Source organism: Cannabis sativa, chromosome 1 (genome assembly GCF_029168945.1).
Source record: "Cannabis sativa cultivar Pink pepper isolate KNU-18-1 chromosome 1, ASM2916894v1, whole genome shotgun sequence".
Lineage (NCBI taxonomy): Eukaryota > Viridiplantae > Streptophyta > Magnoliopsida > Rosales > Cannabaceae > Cannabis > Cannabis sativa.
Window position 1 is genome coordinate 15,508,162 of NC_083601.1, and position 15,286 is coordinate 15,523,447.

At 29.6% G+C, this 15,286-nt stretch overlaps 2 long non-coding RNA genes across 3 annotated transcripts; both read left to right on the top strand.

Moving 5' to 3' along the window:
* Positions 1–3,505: 3,505 nt before the first annotated feature.
* On the top strand, positions 3,506–6,980 carry LOC115707021 (uncharacterized). 2 transcript variants are annotated; one of them, XR_004009675.2, is made up of 3 exons: positions 3,520–4,029; positions 4,190–4,425; positions 6,156–6,980. It is a non-coding gene; the product is annotated as an uncharacterized LOC115707021 (long non-coding RNA). The 2 variants fall into 2 exon arrangements; XR_009684658.1 differs by having other exon boundaries at positions 3,506–4,029; positions 4,190–6,980.
* A 5,139-nt stretch (positions 6,981–12,119) lies between these two features.
* Positions 12,120–13,562, top strand: LOC133031173 (uncharacterized). The gene is made up of 2 exons (XR_009684660.1): positions 12,120–12,606; positions 13,107–13,562. It is a non-coding gene; the product is annotated as an uncharacterized LOC133031173 (long non-coding RNA).
* Positions 13,563–15,286: the final 1,724 nt, after the last annotated feature.

Genomic DNA, 15,286 nt, shown 5'->3' on the forward strand with positions numbered 1-15,286 from the left:
CTTATTATTTTTTTGCAACATTAAGTTTAGATGTGCATGGGATCTTCTCTCCCAAGAATGAGACCCTTTTGTACCTATTAAATCAAGCTTTCTTGTAAGAGCTCACAAATACAACTAGACAATCAATTAGAATGAATGTGAAAGGAACAACCAATAGAGGTGGGGGCTAAGGATGTGTGTTCCGCTGACCCACAGATAGTTGATGTTCCAAAGAAACCAATAGTAGTTAAGGCTAACGATCTAATAGAGGCCTTGGAAGGAATACGAGCATGACTGAGACGATTTGTTGAAGAGTTTTCATAGGCTCAATGCCATAGATCACCAACACTGGTAGTGCAACTTGAGGCACATAATAAAATGTACCAATAGCTAACTAAATACCGATGCATAGGATTGTACCTGTCTACAAATGGTTAAAGAAACAGTCCCCACACCTAGTTATGAAAGAAAGCCGAACCTATAGGAAGTAGGTAATGGCTTAGGATAGTTGATGCTATACTAGATTGGGACAGGGCATTTCACCAAACTCGATTAATAAGAAGGATGAAAAAAAATATATCTTTAAGGAAAAGTACTATCTTGATGGATGTTTTATAAGTTACACACTCCTAAGTTAGATAGTAAGAAGTATGTATGTGAAGACTTTAGAGATAAGTCTGTTATCGAAATTAGTCCAAGGAGGACAATGCCATCATGTAAAAGAGTGTAGTATGCTGAATAGAATCTAAGATAAGAAGTTAGAGAGTAGATCGCAAATTCAAAACTTGAAGAAAAGGAGAAATTTACATTCAAGGTGACATCCCTAGATTCCAATACTCATCGATACAACAACAACTGTGTGGAGCATCACTCAAGGAGGAGAGGTTTGGAAAGCCTCGCTTAGGGATAAGAGACAAGGGAGACACAACTAAGACTAAAGTGACATGTCTTGAAGAATTTTATGGCATGGAAAGGACGATACTGGTTTCAGAGAAGTGTTGGGATTATTAAATTCTCAGGCAACATACATGGATTCAAGGAACAACATAATCAAATGATACTACAATCTACTTATGATTCATGGAAAATAGCATAAGTATGTTGGAGTGTCACCGCAAGGAGAATTAAGAGGTAAACTTTCAATGAGTGCCAATTTTTGGTTAAAGAGGTGGCATTTTAGGTCTTATAGTGCTCGGGAAGAGAATGACAACAAATCTCTTAGAAAGATAAAGCGATTAAGATTTAAGAATTTTGACAAATATTAGGAGATTTTCTCGACCTGGAAGGCTAGTCATGGGGACTTTTAGATGGACTTTCCAAAGTCAGAATACTCCATTAACAAACGTCTATACAAACAATTGAAGATCATCCAACTAGAAGTGGGAAAATAAGAAGAAAAGAACAAGATAGGTATTGATAATTTGGTTGCGCTTGGATATAAAATGAACTGATTAAATAAAGTATCGACTTGTGCTTAAAGGTAGTATGGGAAGTAAGAATCAAAGATCCCTGACTAAGGAATTATAAATAGTGAGTCTCTAGTAGTAAATCAAATACAACTAGGGGTATAGGAGGTATAATAGAGATGGACAGAGTAAGGTCTGTTCGGCATAGTTTGTCAATTATATATATAGTATCCTTACCCTAATAACTTGGTTGATCAATACATTATGAGATAGGTATGGTTGACTTATTGTTAAAAGTCAATGGAAAATAAATAGTTGGGTTACGATAACCCATGGTAGGGTTGAAGTTATTTTAAAGGGGTTATTAGTGCGTTTTTTTTTAATACATATATGGTATAGTCTTAAGTAAATAATCAGTATAGGAATGTATGTTTAAGAGATTTGGAAGTTTTAGAGGTACAATTAAGAAGTTAAGATATGTTTTGGCGAACTAAAAAAGAAGCGCAAGATACAGGGCATGAATATGGCTGGAATAATCAATGGTATGATAAGTATGAAGTTATGTGATACCTCAGATGGCTAATGTATTAGAAGAAGCAATCATTGAACATAACTATCAGAATCTATCGGAATTATAGATTCAAATTTCACCACTATATTAAGATAATACCAAAGTAGATAAAAGTTAGTATATAAATCTAGCTAATCTCATAATCAAGTCAACTTGATTGAAGGGGGTAATGGAGGACCAAGCACCATAGGAGAGATTAGCAAAGAAAATACAATAGAGTGATACAAGAAAGAGACTACAAAAGAAACCAACAGCGGTTACCTAGGAAAATGGGAAGGCGTGACAAGTGCAATGAATACATGGATAAAGGATATCAAGAAGTGAATGTTAGACAAAAAGGTGGTCGAAATAGATCATTAAATATTTATATATAGAAGACCTTTTAAAGAGCTTAAATGTTTATTTCCAAGTGCCATGGAACAAGTGTTTATCGATGAGTGAGTAACATCTATGAAATTGAAAGAATGACATTGTAGCCTTACAGTAGAAAATCAAGTAGAGAAGTAAGATTTTTATAGGTAATAACATTCAACTAAAGAATGAGAATGATTAAAGACAAGTTTGCATAAGGTCTTCTACCCTACTCTTTGTGTTTGTTATTTTGTATTATATAATGTGTTCTCAAGTGACATGTAAGGATGTTCATTTAGAGAATAAATAGTGATACTCTAAATGGCATGTAAGGATGCTCATAGAAAAATAAACAATTTCACTCTTAATGGCATGTAAGGATGGTCATAAGAGAAAGAAAAACTTTTCTAATATTACGAGCATGTGATTGCAAAACTTATGAATTTAAAGCATGTATATGTGAGTTATTATGATGGAGTACATTTTGATATTTAAGTAATGTATAGAGAAATAATAATACTTAATTAAGTTGTGTATATTTTATGTGTTATAAATTGACCGATAAGACATAGGTTAAATGCATGTATATTGGGTCCATATATATGGTAGATAGGGAGACAATGTAGTAAGTGGTGAAAGACATGAAGATACAATACTCTGAGTGCTTGTAAAGTTAAATTTCAAGGACGAAATTTCTTTTAAGGAGGGAAGAATGTAATGCCCCGTTTAGAGTACTATAAATTAATTATGATATTATAAATGTGATAATAATTATTTTTATTGCATAAATTTAGAATTGTACATTTTTTTTCTAAAAGTATGAATAAGTAATATAAATTTGTGGCACATTAGAAATATAATAAGTGGTATTACACTTTAGATTATGGTATGGAATTTTTAGCATAATATTTATCACATGTCACCCTTGAAAATATGGTTTATTTGCTATTATTTAGATATTTTTTTTATTTCAGATATATATGTGTTAGTAATTAATTTGAAGGAGAATTACATAGTAAGAAAATCATAGAATTGAAATGAAGTTGTTTTATTAATCAGTTAATCGATTTTGGTGCTATCATTTCTCTTAATTGGTTTTGGAATATAGTTAGTATTTATATGTAATATCATATAACAATATATGAGAAAATAGTGGAGAAATATACGAACTAATTAAACCCTTGACGCATGATATGTGTGTTAAGTGAGTTAGTGGCATTAAATAATAATATATATATCTTTATATATTAAAAGTGCCTATCTAACGGCATTTCTTGGTTTAACAGAATATACTTTACAAATAAAAGAATATTCTGTTAAATTTAACCCCAAAAGCTTTTAACGCCGTTAACTTTAACTTTAACTTTAACGCCATTCCGTTAACCATTCTTCTCTTTCACGCTATTTTCAATTGGTCCCAATTAGAATTTTACTCTCAATTCCAATCGAGTTAAACTCAGAATCTGGCGATCGATTAAACTCAGAATTTTACCTTTTTTTTCTATTTTTATGCATCTTTTTCTCACTACTGGCACTATCAACCCACTATTTTATCGTCCTCCTCCATAGGCGGCAACTTTATTGATTTCGGCACCAATAACTTTCTTGGAAGGGTTTCGCGAGTCGATCACCTTGCCTATGGCTGAGATTTCGATTAACCAGCCAAGTCAGCAGCGCCCACCGACCGGTTGTTAAATGGAAGAATCCCGGTTGATTATTTTGGTGAGTTGATAGTCTCTTGATTATTTTCTATTTAGTTAGTGAGAATAATGGTAAAAAAATGTTAATTTTTATCTATCAGAAACGATGCATTTTTCTTCTTTTTTTTGCTATTTCTTTTTCTCTTCAATAATATATGTCCCTTATAAATTCAATGTTGCAGAAGGATGGTTCTCTGAAGCTTCTATAAACAGGCAGGATAATATATATCATATATAATTGTATATGAAGAATTTAGATAAATGGGTTTATTTAAAATTCCATTAGGTAGATAGTGAGGTTTTGAGAGCTTCCATCTTGGGCAATGGCACCTTTAGATTTCACTCATAATGCGATTCTTAACTATCTTAAGCACATAAGAAGAAACTGGCTTGAAGAACATTCTGCCTCTGCCACCCAGTAACTATCTTTCTCTACACATTATGCATTTTAAATTAACATGTTTTGACATAATTTTAGAGTTTATAATTTAGAAAACAATGAATCTTGGCATCCATACAATATATGTGTGTTTGTTTGTATTTATGTCATGCAACAACTCTATCGTTTCACTTTGTTTGCTTACCCTTTTTATCTGGTAAGTGATCTCAGTTCTAGCTTTTCCTCTCTCATTCCATTTGTTTGTTACTTTACTAGCTTCTTATCTTGTGGCTTTGGTATCATTTATAGTGGAGTCAAAGTCCTAGAAAGAGTGTTCTTATTTTGATTCAAACAGTGACTAATTGCTTGTTGCAAGTGAAAGAAAAGATATTGCAACTTGGACAACCATGGTTGCTTTCTTGCTCGGTGTGCTTTCCTTTGTAATGGGTCCTGTTCAAATCATTAAGCTATTTATAGGGCTGCTTTTTCTTTTCTTTATGGTTAATACAGTTGCTTTTACTTTGGATGAAAATTTCTCTTGTTTTTCAATTCTGATACCTTCCAAATACAAATTTGTCATGTGGTTGGACTTGGTCACTTACTTGCATTACTATGTGGCCACGAGGACAAACTTCCATGGTTATTGAAAATGAATACACATACATAAATAATATACATTTTGTTTTAGTACTAAACTACCTCTCTGATTATCAATGTGTTGCTTAGGTACTTAGGTTTATTAATTTTTTGTTTAAGCAAAAAACAGTTATATATGTTGTAGGTGGTATATGATTTCCATTAGTATAATATAAATAGTCAATCAATATGAATATATAAATTTTTACTACTGCTAATTTTATCTAAGTTCAATCTAAACAATAAAAAATGTTGAGCAATTCAATCGATTCTTTCAACTGAGGTTAAAAAAAAAAGGTAGAGTGAAATGTAGCAGAGGAAAAGGGATGGTGTTGGCCCATTCAATGGGTAAGATGCCTTCTGGTAATATCTTAACTTTCACTTTGTTATTTAGTATTTATAGGTATTATATTGCTTTTTTTCTTTTTTGTTCTAAAAATCTCAACTTAATGCTCGATTTGAGTTTGTTAGTGAAAAGGCTTATTTCCTTAATCTAATTTCTTAACTTCTCTTAATTTAGTTGACGATTCACTCAAATGGTTGTTTTTATGTGTTTCTTAATTTGTATTGACTTTGAACTAAACATAACATCACTTACAAATTGTATCATTTCTTAACTGTGAATTAGGGAGTGACTACTTACTGATTGTTTTTGAGTTATTATCAATTGTCACTCTGTAGATAGCCACTGGTTGAGATTCCATTATATCTTAGATATAGTTTTTAATATCTTTATTGAATTAATGCTTCGTAATCACTCCCACTTGTTGCGGAAATGGGTCCAAGAGCTTTCTTATTGATGAAAAAGTATAATCTTATTTTTCTTATAAGCATCTCAACGATTATACCAAGTTTTATAAAAAGAATTTAAAATACATACATTTGAACTATTTTTGGTTCTTAATTTTCATCTTTATTTTTTATTACTTATCTTTATTTTTGATACTGGGTGAAATTTTGTTAGTTTAGATCTCCATCTCTGTGTACTACTCTGTATTCTTTGATTAAGAATGTGAAAGTACATTTGATTTAATTCATCTATTATTCTTTTGCTGAGAAATTCAATTAATCTATTATTGCTTTTACTTTTATTTTTTATTGTTTGAAAATTTAAGGTTTTAATTTCATTGTAGAAGTTAAAGAGATGATAAAACGAAGAATATGCAAAGAATGAGGACCTTCAAAAGATTAAACTGACATCATCACTGCTATTTTTGGGACACTGTAAGTTTGAAATAACCCACTTGGATTTGGTCATGATTTTGATTACTGCCTTTTTGGAATCCCATATCTGATACAAATTTCAATTGACTTTCTAAGTGATTATTATTTGGCTCTTGAGTAAATTTTTAGTGGCAAGTGGTCCGAGAAGGCAAGTGTTTATAGTTTTAGAATTCTTGTCTTTTAAGTAGTATGTGGAAGAAAGAACAATTCTTCCAATAAAAGTCCAAACCCCTGTTGTGCAGATGGTAAGCTCTTTGTTTCAAACATAGGTTAAAGACGGTCATAAATAATGTGATAAAGACCATTATGTAAAGGTTTGGAGCCATTATGGAAGCAGTACACTTGGTGAATTAGTTGATCCAAGCCTAGGAGGTAATTTTCAAGCTGAGGAGCATCTTGGTTGCTCCAAATTGGGCTAATTAGTGTACAAGCCTCTGCTGAGCTACGACCATGCATTTGTTGTGGATCTGCTTACCGAAAATCATGAGATTCCGTAGCCAACACAACCACCTTTTTCTGAGCTCAATCTCCACAGAAATTGGCCATGGCATCTCTTCTAACTAATACTATTCTTCTAGGCGTGAATCTAACACGCAGTCTTCTGGGAACAAGATGAAATGATCATTTATTTTCTTCTTTCTGAATCACTTTGTGTATTGCTTCCACATTCTATACATACAAGGCTCCATTGGCTTTTATTCGAGATGTCCCTTTACTAATCTTTTGATTCTTTCTTATGGTTTAAAATGTTCCTACCTTCTTGTCACCCTTATATGTCTCTTTGCTGTTGCATCAGTATTTATATAATAAAAAAGTTATATAATATTAAATATTTAACATACATAACTCATAACATTGATCACGTATATAAACTTAAATAAATATCAATAATTTTTTTTATGATATAATATTGAATTTTTTAACATACGTAACTCATATATTAAAATGATATTAAAAAATCTCAATCAAGCTTTCTATTACATGTTATGATTCATGTAATACAAAAATTATATTCTACAATGACAATGAAGAAAATGAATGTGAGAATCCAAATTGCAGAAAAAGATATCTTCTTACACCACGGTAAAAGCATTATATTTAAATTGACATTTGAACTTAAGTTACATTCATACCAACGTTTACATATTCTGTATGGATCATTAGTGCAAAGATATATGTTCAACTCAACAATGGTACTGAAAAACTAGATGTTGTGATGTTCGGAGATGTTGCAGAAAATATATTATCATGTATTGCAGTTCAATTAAAGTCGTATTCAACTAAGGTATATTTTCATATTTAGTATATCATATATTTTTATATATATATATATATATAAATGTGTAATATTTTTTCTGCAATTACAAGCCTACTGAAACTTATCTTAATAATCATAAAAGTAATATTTAAATTAAATTTTGCAGATGCATCGCTTGTTTCTCTAAAAAAAAACTACGGAGAGATTATCAGTCATTAAATGGAAAATTCAGTTGTATGTAGATCCAAAACGACGGATGAGCTCAAAGTACAATCAATTCACCATTTAAACTGCTGAGCCCATAGAAAATTAAGATAACGTTTCATTATGCTTAGTTTTATTTTTCATAAGGTTTTCTATATTGAAACTTTAACTAATAATTCTTTTTCTTTATTTTAAGATGACATTTTTTCATTCATTTCATTACATAATATTTTCTTTAAATTTTCCAAAATACATATATTGATCCTTTTAATTTTCTCGAAACCAAGAGTAAATGTTAAAGTCATGTGTTGATATGACTTATCATAAATTATTTCATCACATTAAGGATAATTATTATATGAGTATGAATATATTGAGATAAATTTACTGGTTATTATTAATAACAATGTGTATATCATATGTTTATATACACAATCATGGCATTCTTAACAACCTTACTTTTATAAAACAAATCGTTTAAAAAATAATTTACAATTAGTTACCGAATTCTTAAACAAAAACCACTAGAACTTAAATAAAACTAATATTTACGTGGCTCGCCACGTAACCTTCATCTAGTATAATATATATTTATATATAGGTTAATAAGAAAGATCTCAACAGAATAAGTATGTTTTTCTTAATATTGAAAGCACTTTCTTTCTTATTCGATACTCATCAAATTTACATTAAGGCTTACTCCACTTAAACCGTAGTCAATCACCTCAAACATGAAGACCATCATATAATTAGTTCTTTGAGATTGGAATCTTAGAACTCATTTTATGTTCCTTCACATTGCAAAGATTGGAGTCAGCCACCACTCAAGAACAGGAGCATCAAAGTTGACGTCATTAAGGTTTGAAATTCCACACTAAGATTCATTAAAGGTTGACGTCAATCAGAGTTGTATTCTCCATAATTCAAGACTTACTGAGATCATTCTCATTCTTTATCTCTGTACTTGGTTATTAAGGTATGGAACACATCTGTTACACTTTCTATGGTCACAGTTAGTTATCATCCTTATTGTTTTCCCGTTTTATAGAATTATTGTTTAATAAAATTATCATATCTCTCTAATTACACATCCGTTTTCAGCGATTTTAGTATCGTTTGAAAGCTTATTCGATTTCCCATAAGTTTTATGAAGAAACATTTCGTTAATTCGGAGTTATACTATGTCGAAAAGTTATTTTCCTTCTGTATCATTTGCTTCGTTTCTTGAATAATGTTCTTGCAAAACTGTTTTAGTAAAATTATACTATCTCTCTGAATATAATTCCAATTTCAAAGATTTTGGTATCATTGGAAAGAAAATTTAATTTCCTAAAACTTTCATGAAGATATTATCTTCTAGTTCTGAACCTTTCAATGCCAAAAATTTATATTTTCGCTAAGTCGTATAATTCGTTACTTAATATTCCTTATCAGAAATAGTTTCAGTAAAATAATCATAACTCCCTCAGTTTTAATCCATTTTTGATGATCTTTATATCATTGGAAAGATAATGGAATTTCCTATAATTTTTATGAAGACAACGTTTACTGAATTAGTGTATTTGTTGGTCAAAAATAGTGATCTTTCTGCTGTACTGTAAGAGTACGAATTTTAATATTAGGGCCTTGACCCATGTCTTATTATAGGTAGTAGTGACGAGATAACAAGTCTTAAGCAGCGGGATTTGAGGTAAAGAAATTAAGTAGTTGTTTTGTGTTGAACTGCATAATTTAAATTATTTGTCTATTGAAATACTATTTGTGATGTATTATTATGAATGTGTATATAGTACTGAGAATGTGTGGTATGGACACAATATGAGTTTGTAAATCGACATATATTATGGTTGATACAATTTGTATGTTGTATGTTGTATGATGTATGTGGTGTGTTGTATGTTGTATGTTGTGTGCTAACGTCTCAGGTACAAATGAGGGGCCATGGTGGGGTATGATACGGGGTAAGGCCGTTGAATGTAGAGATACCCTACCCTGCATTTGTCTGATTCGTGTATGACATTGTTAGGGTAAGGTATGATACAGCGACAATGCTGTTGAATGTAGAGATACCTTATTCCATAGCAATGATAGGGCTAAATGTGCCCAGGTTATTGTAGGGCCTGATTAGGCCCAGGTTGTGTATGTAGTGGCTATGTTACGCCACATTATGGTAAAGACATGATATGATTGAAATAATTATTATATGTTATTGCTATGATTGTGCTATGAGTATGATGTCAGGGTTGTGATCCCTACATATATGTTATGATTTCGTTTAGTACAAATATATGGTATATGATATAGCTTTCCATATTTGGAGTTATTTAAATTACAATTATGAGCTAAGGTATATAATATTGTTAAGACTGAATACGTTAATGTTATAAAGAATTGTATTATTGTGAATTTTAAGATATGTTTAGTGTATTGAATGCTATTGTATGTTAAGCATTTTCTTACTGGGCTTTTAGCTCACCCCCTTACTTTCCCCCTACAGGCAATAGACAGGGAACATTGAATGTAAGTTTGATGAGCTGGGTCAGTTCTGGTATGTATACTGCGAGGGGCTATGGACGAGCAAACGGTCTAGAACGCCGGTGGAGCCTTGGTTTTGTTTTTTTTTTTATATAATAAATTATTTTGAGCTCAGTGGGATGTTACAAATTTACACTTAACTACTTATTTTGTTTTAATATGAATGATCATTCACCTTTTTGCATATTTATTGTAAAACCCACTGTGTATTTTCAAACAGCTTTGAATCTTTTTAATTAATGCATCAAAATTAGCATTTTGTAAAATAAGGCAAAATATCGGGGTGTTACAGAGCCATTAGTCTGTGGGTGTAAGGGCCCAATGGAGGCTTGAAACGGGGACGTTACACCATGTGAGCTTTTATCTTCATCTTCATAATACTACTCAAGTATTTCTTCTTCCATGGTATTCATTCACATTTGACCTAAGAAATTCAAGAAACCCTTAAAGAAGAAGTGAAAATTCCATCTAAGAATTGTAAAGGTTACTAATTGACTTTACTCTCAAGTTTAATAGTGGGGTATTTGTTATTTTACAGTTATATAGCAATATAAAGCATAAATTTAGGTTATTCTAAAAAAAAAATTGGTGTGAAAATAACCCCAGTTTAAGGTTGAAGACGACCTGTGATATGCGACCATGTGCGACTAATTTGGTCGCAGATGGTCGTTTAGTGAAAATAAAAAAAAAATACTATGCGACAATGCGTGACCATGTAGGTCGCACATGGTCGCTCAATGTAACTAGAAACTATACTATGTGACCATGTAGGTCGTACATGGTCGCACATGGTCCCTCAGTGTAACTAGAAAATTATACTATGCGACCATGTAGGTCGTACATGGTCGCACATGGTCGCTCAGTGTAACTAGAAAACTATAGTATGCGACCATGTAGGTCGTACATGGTCGCACATGGTCGATCATGGTCGCTTTCCACTAATTTTTGGATTCCAACATGTATTTCTAAATGCTTCTAAATGGCTTCAAAATAACTATAAGCTAAGTGATTTGATATTCTTACTTTACACTTGTTAATTTGAAACTTTAACTTTATGACAGGTATGTATCATATCTTTATATGCATGGACTATAATGGTGACTGGAAGATTACCGATAATCGTATTTAGGAATGGTTTGGTACTGGTTGCAACAAGGGATTTGTGTTGATCGTAGTATCAAGTTTCATCAACTAGTGAATAAAGTTTATGAAAAAATAGGTGTTGATCGAAATTTGTATGAAATTGAAATAACTCATAAGGTGGCTTGTGAAACATTCAACAAGATGTAACTAAATAAGATTTGTGGTGATTCTGAGGTAGATGATCTATTGAAGGAATTATACGAAGTTAAAGAAGTGATTTCTTTGTATGTGTGCGTAAAAAAGAATAATGATAAAGGAAAGACAAAGTTTGTCAATGATGATGATGGTGATGGTAATGAACTCACTGGTGATGATGTTGAATTTGATTGTGATGATGATGTTTTTGATAATGGAAGCTTTTACAATAATTAAAATACTTATTATGGATCTTGTGTGACCATGTGCGACCAAGTATATTTCAAAGTATATCCTAATATGTGTCTATGCGACCCTGTGTGACTATGTGCGACCATGGTATATTTAAAACTTTATCCTAATATTGGTCTATGCATACAACCATGTGCGATTATAGGCGACCATAATATATTTCAAGTATATCCTAATATTGGTCTGTGTGATCCTGTGCGACCATGTGCGATCATAGTATATTTCAATATAATATTCATTTAAATACATTATATAAATGGCAATAAATTATTTAACTATATTTTTAAAGTTATTTCATAAAGTATGTATATGTATATTAACCATAGTAAAATTTATAAATTATAATTAAAGTATATTATATAATTGTATAAGTCTAGATCACTATTTAATTACATTATATATATGAGATTCATTATATAAATCAAATTATTCTATAAAATATGTATGTATAACCATCAATATATATATATATATATATATATATATAAAGGAATGCACAAAGGATTCCATGTGGCAAGCTTAATTGTTATTTTTTCCTAATCTCTCTACTCTTAATTTTTCTGATTTATTCCTAATCTTTCTAATTTATTTAAATTTTTATTAGTCAATTATTTTTTAAATTTTAATTAATATTATTTAAACCCATTGATTGGTTTTGATGGGTGTTAATGGGTTTAAATTTTTATTAATATTGTACTCTATTCTTTTCATCTCCTCCATCATTTGCCTTTTAATCTTCTCTCTTCACCTACCTATTGTTCTCTTATATTTTGCCAAAGGTGCTCATCTCTTTTCCCATCCATTTCACTACAGTCATAAAGTAAAGATCACAGGTAACATCATTTCCATTGAAATCTTTCCTCACAATCTCTCACTTTCACTTTCCATTTATAGTCATTCTTCTTGGTTACTATTAAGCAATCACCTCTCACTATTATTTTTGGGGCTCCTTCAAATTTTGTTCTTTAGTTACCATTAACCAGATTTTTTTTTCTTACTTTTGATTTGTTAGATATATGGAACAAGATGGGTTCTTTGTGAATGAATTTAAACCTTTATGTGTTCTTAAAAATTATGTGGGTCTTTCTAAAATTTTGATTTTTAGTTTATATTTGTTAGATTTGTGGAAGAATAAATGTTATACATAAATTAGAACTCACAAATTTATTACAATCACTATTTTTAAAATTTAATTTTTTTATTTTGTATTTGTCATAAATTTATATATATAAAAAAAGATTTGATGTTATATATATAAATATATATATAAAAATAGGGAGGAAAGATTTGATGTATTTCAATTGACCTAATAATCACTTTCTCTAATTATTAGCACATGAAGAGTGAGTTTTTTCTTTGAAAATGGATGATCGAGAAGGTCAAACATTTTTCATTGGGAACAATGAGAGAATGGTATTGTTTCTGTTTTAATAATAGTGTGTGAGAGTGATGTTCTTTTATATTATTATTTGTTAGTGCTTGTAATATTTTGTCTCATTTATAATTTGGTGTGTAATTTTGAATTATACAGGTTAGTAATTTGAGAAGATGGAAAACTTGCTCCTAGAGTAATGTGATGTGTGGTTATTCAAGATAATGATGTGCTGCCACTGAAAAAGATTTTTTTTAATAAGAGAGCCTTGTATTATCTTTGGGTAATTTAAATATTTAATTGGTGTGGTCAGTGTTCTAATTAATCTTAATTATTTTTTCTTTTGTTATGGTTTGGTGCTTTGAACTTAAAACTTTTGGATTGTTTGGTTAGTGAGAAAGTGATTTCTTGATGATCTTTAATTTTTTATTTTTATTTTTTTAAATCAATTCTTCTCGTGATTTCAATCATCTATGTGTTTATACAAATATATTTATATATATAAATTGATACAAAAAATAACACTCCTTTATAGATTTATGCGTGTATCTTTATTATTAAGTTCGTTAGCATATTAAGTTTCTTTTATGAAGTTTATTTTGATCAAGTCAAACTATCGTCATATGCAAGCTTGGCTTGAGTTGGGTGCAAAAAAATTTCACGACGGTTTAATTTTGGACCATTATCTGATATTAAACTTCTTAGGTATAAAAAAAGCCCTTCAATTATTTCTTCATATAAAAAGTATTTTATTTATTTTCTATGTGGGTAATTGGTGAACTTAATCTTGCCCATTACAATTTTTTTTTAAAGTGAATGCAGAATATATTTTTGCATTTTTCAATCTTTATTAAATTTAAAATAATTATAAAAAAAAAAACCATTTAATTATTTTTTCATATAAAAATTATTTTCTTATAATTCTTTATTTTAATTTTATTTAAATAATTAAAACTATATTGATTTATTAATATATGATATTTATTAGAATAATATGACACCCTAAATATATATTTTTTATATATGCTGGTCAAATTAATTTCATTAACTAAAAATACTTTCTTCCTTAAGGATTTTTTATTTATCTTATCCCATTGAATGAATTTTTTTTACCAAATTTTATTAATTGTACTGAAGATTCTAATTTATAGCTACTAAAGATGAGCATATTGATGACTAATTATAGTGAAAATATTGAAAGCGCTGAAGTCAAGTTTCTAACCAGAAAAGAGTAGGTAACCGAATGATACTATCTTAAAATCTTATAAGAGGTTTGTTTTAAATTTTAGAAATGTGTGGTTTGTTTTGAATTTATGTGATTTGTGAAGTAAGCAAAAATTAAATTTAAATCAATTTATTATACAATTGAAATATATTTGGTAAGGCCTTCTCTTAGATTTTTCAAACGTGATATATTAAATCAAGCTCTTATTATTAATAAATTAACAAGGTGTAGAAAATGTATATAAAAATAATATCATTAAAATAATATTGTTTAAGAAAAAAATTTTGAGGTTGAATTTGTTTTTTGTTTTTTGTTTTTTTTGGAATTGTTTAAGAAAAATAATGTCCCATCAAAATAATTTTTTCATTTATTTTATTTTCTTTAAAACATAGATCATAAATATATAATAATGAGAAAAATGGGAGTAAAAAAAATAAAAAATATTTTAACTATGATTATTAATTCAATCACCAACATTTTTATATAATCTCTCATTTTCAGTTTTCAAAAGTAAAAAATGTTGTGTGACCTATTTTATATCCTACATTCACATTTGTGGAAAGGACATTCAATTTTTGTTTACACGCTCTGTTTATTAAACTTAGAAAGTTATTTTTTTTTTTAATTTAATTTAGTGCATTGCTATAAGGCACTGGTGTCTAGCAAATTTTTATATGCATTGCTTTGCGATTGGTTAGCAATACTCCCTACAAATTATTATATTAAGTTATTGGGAACTCGATACCTAATTGCATTAATAGCGAGATTGATACGAATGTGAGTACTAGGCACCACTTGTATCTTTTAGTATTTCTCTCTAATTTATTATAATAACTTGCGATTTTATTTAATTTGTTAATTTCGCTACCTTTCTAATATTTGAAAATATTAAATTATATTTCTAATTTCATAACTG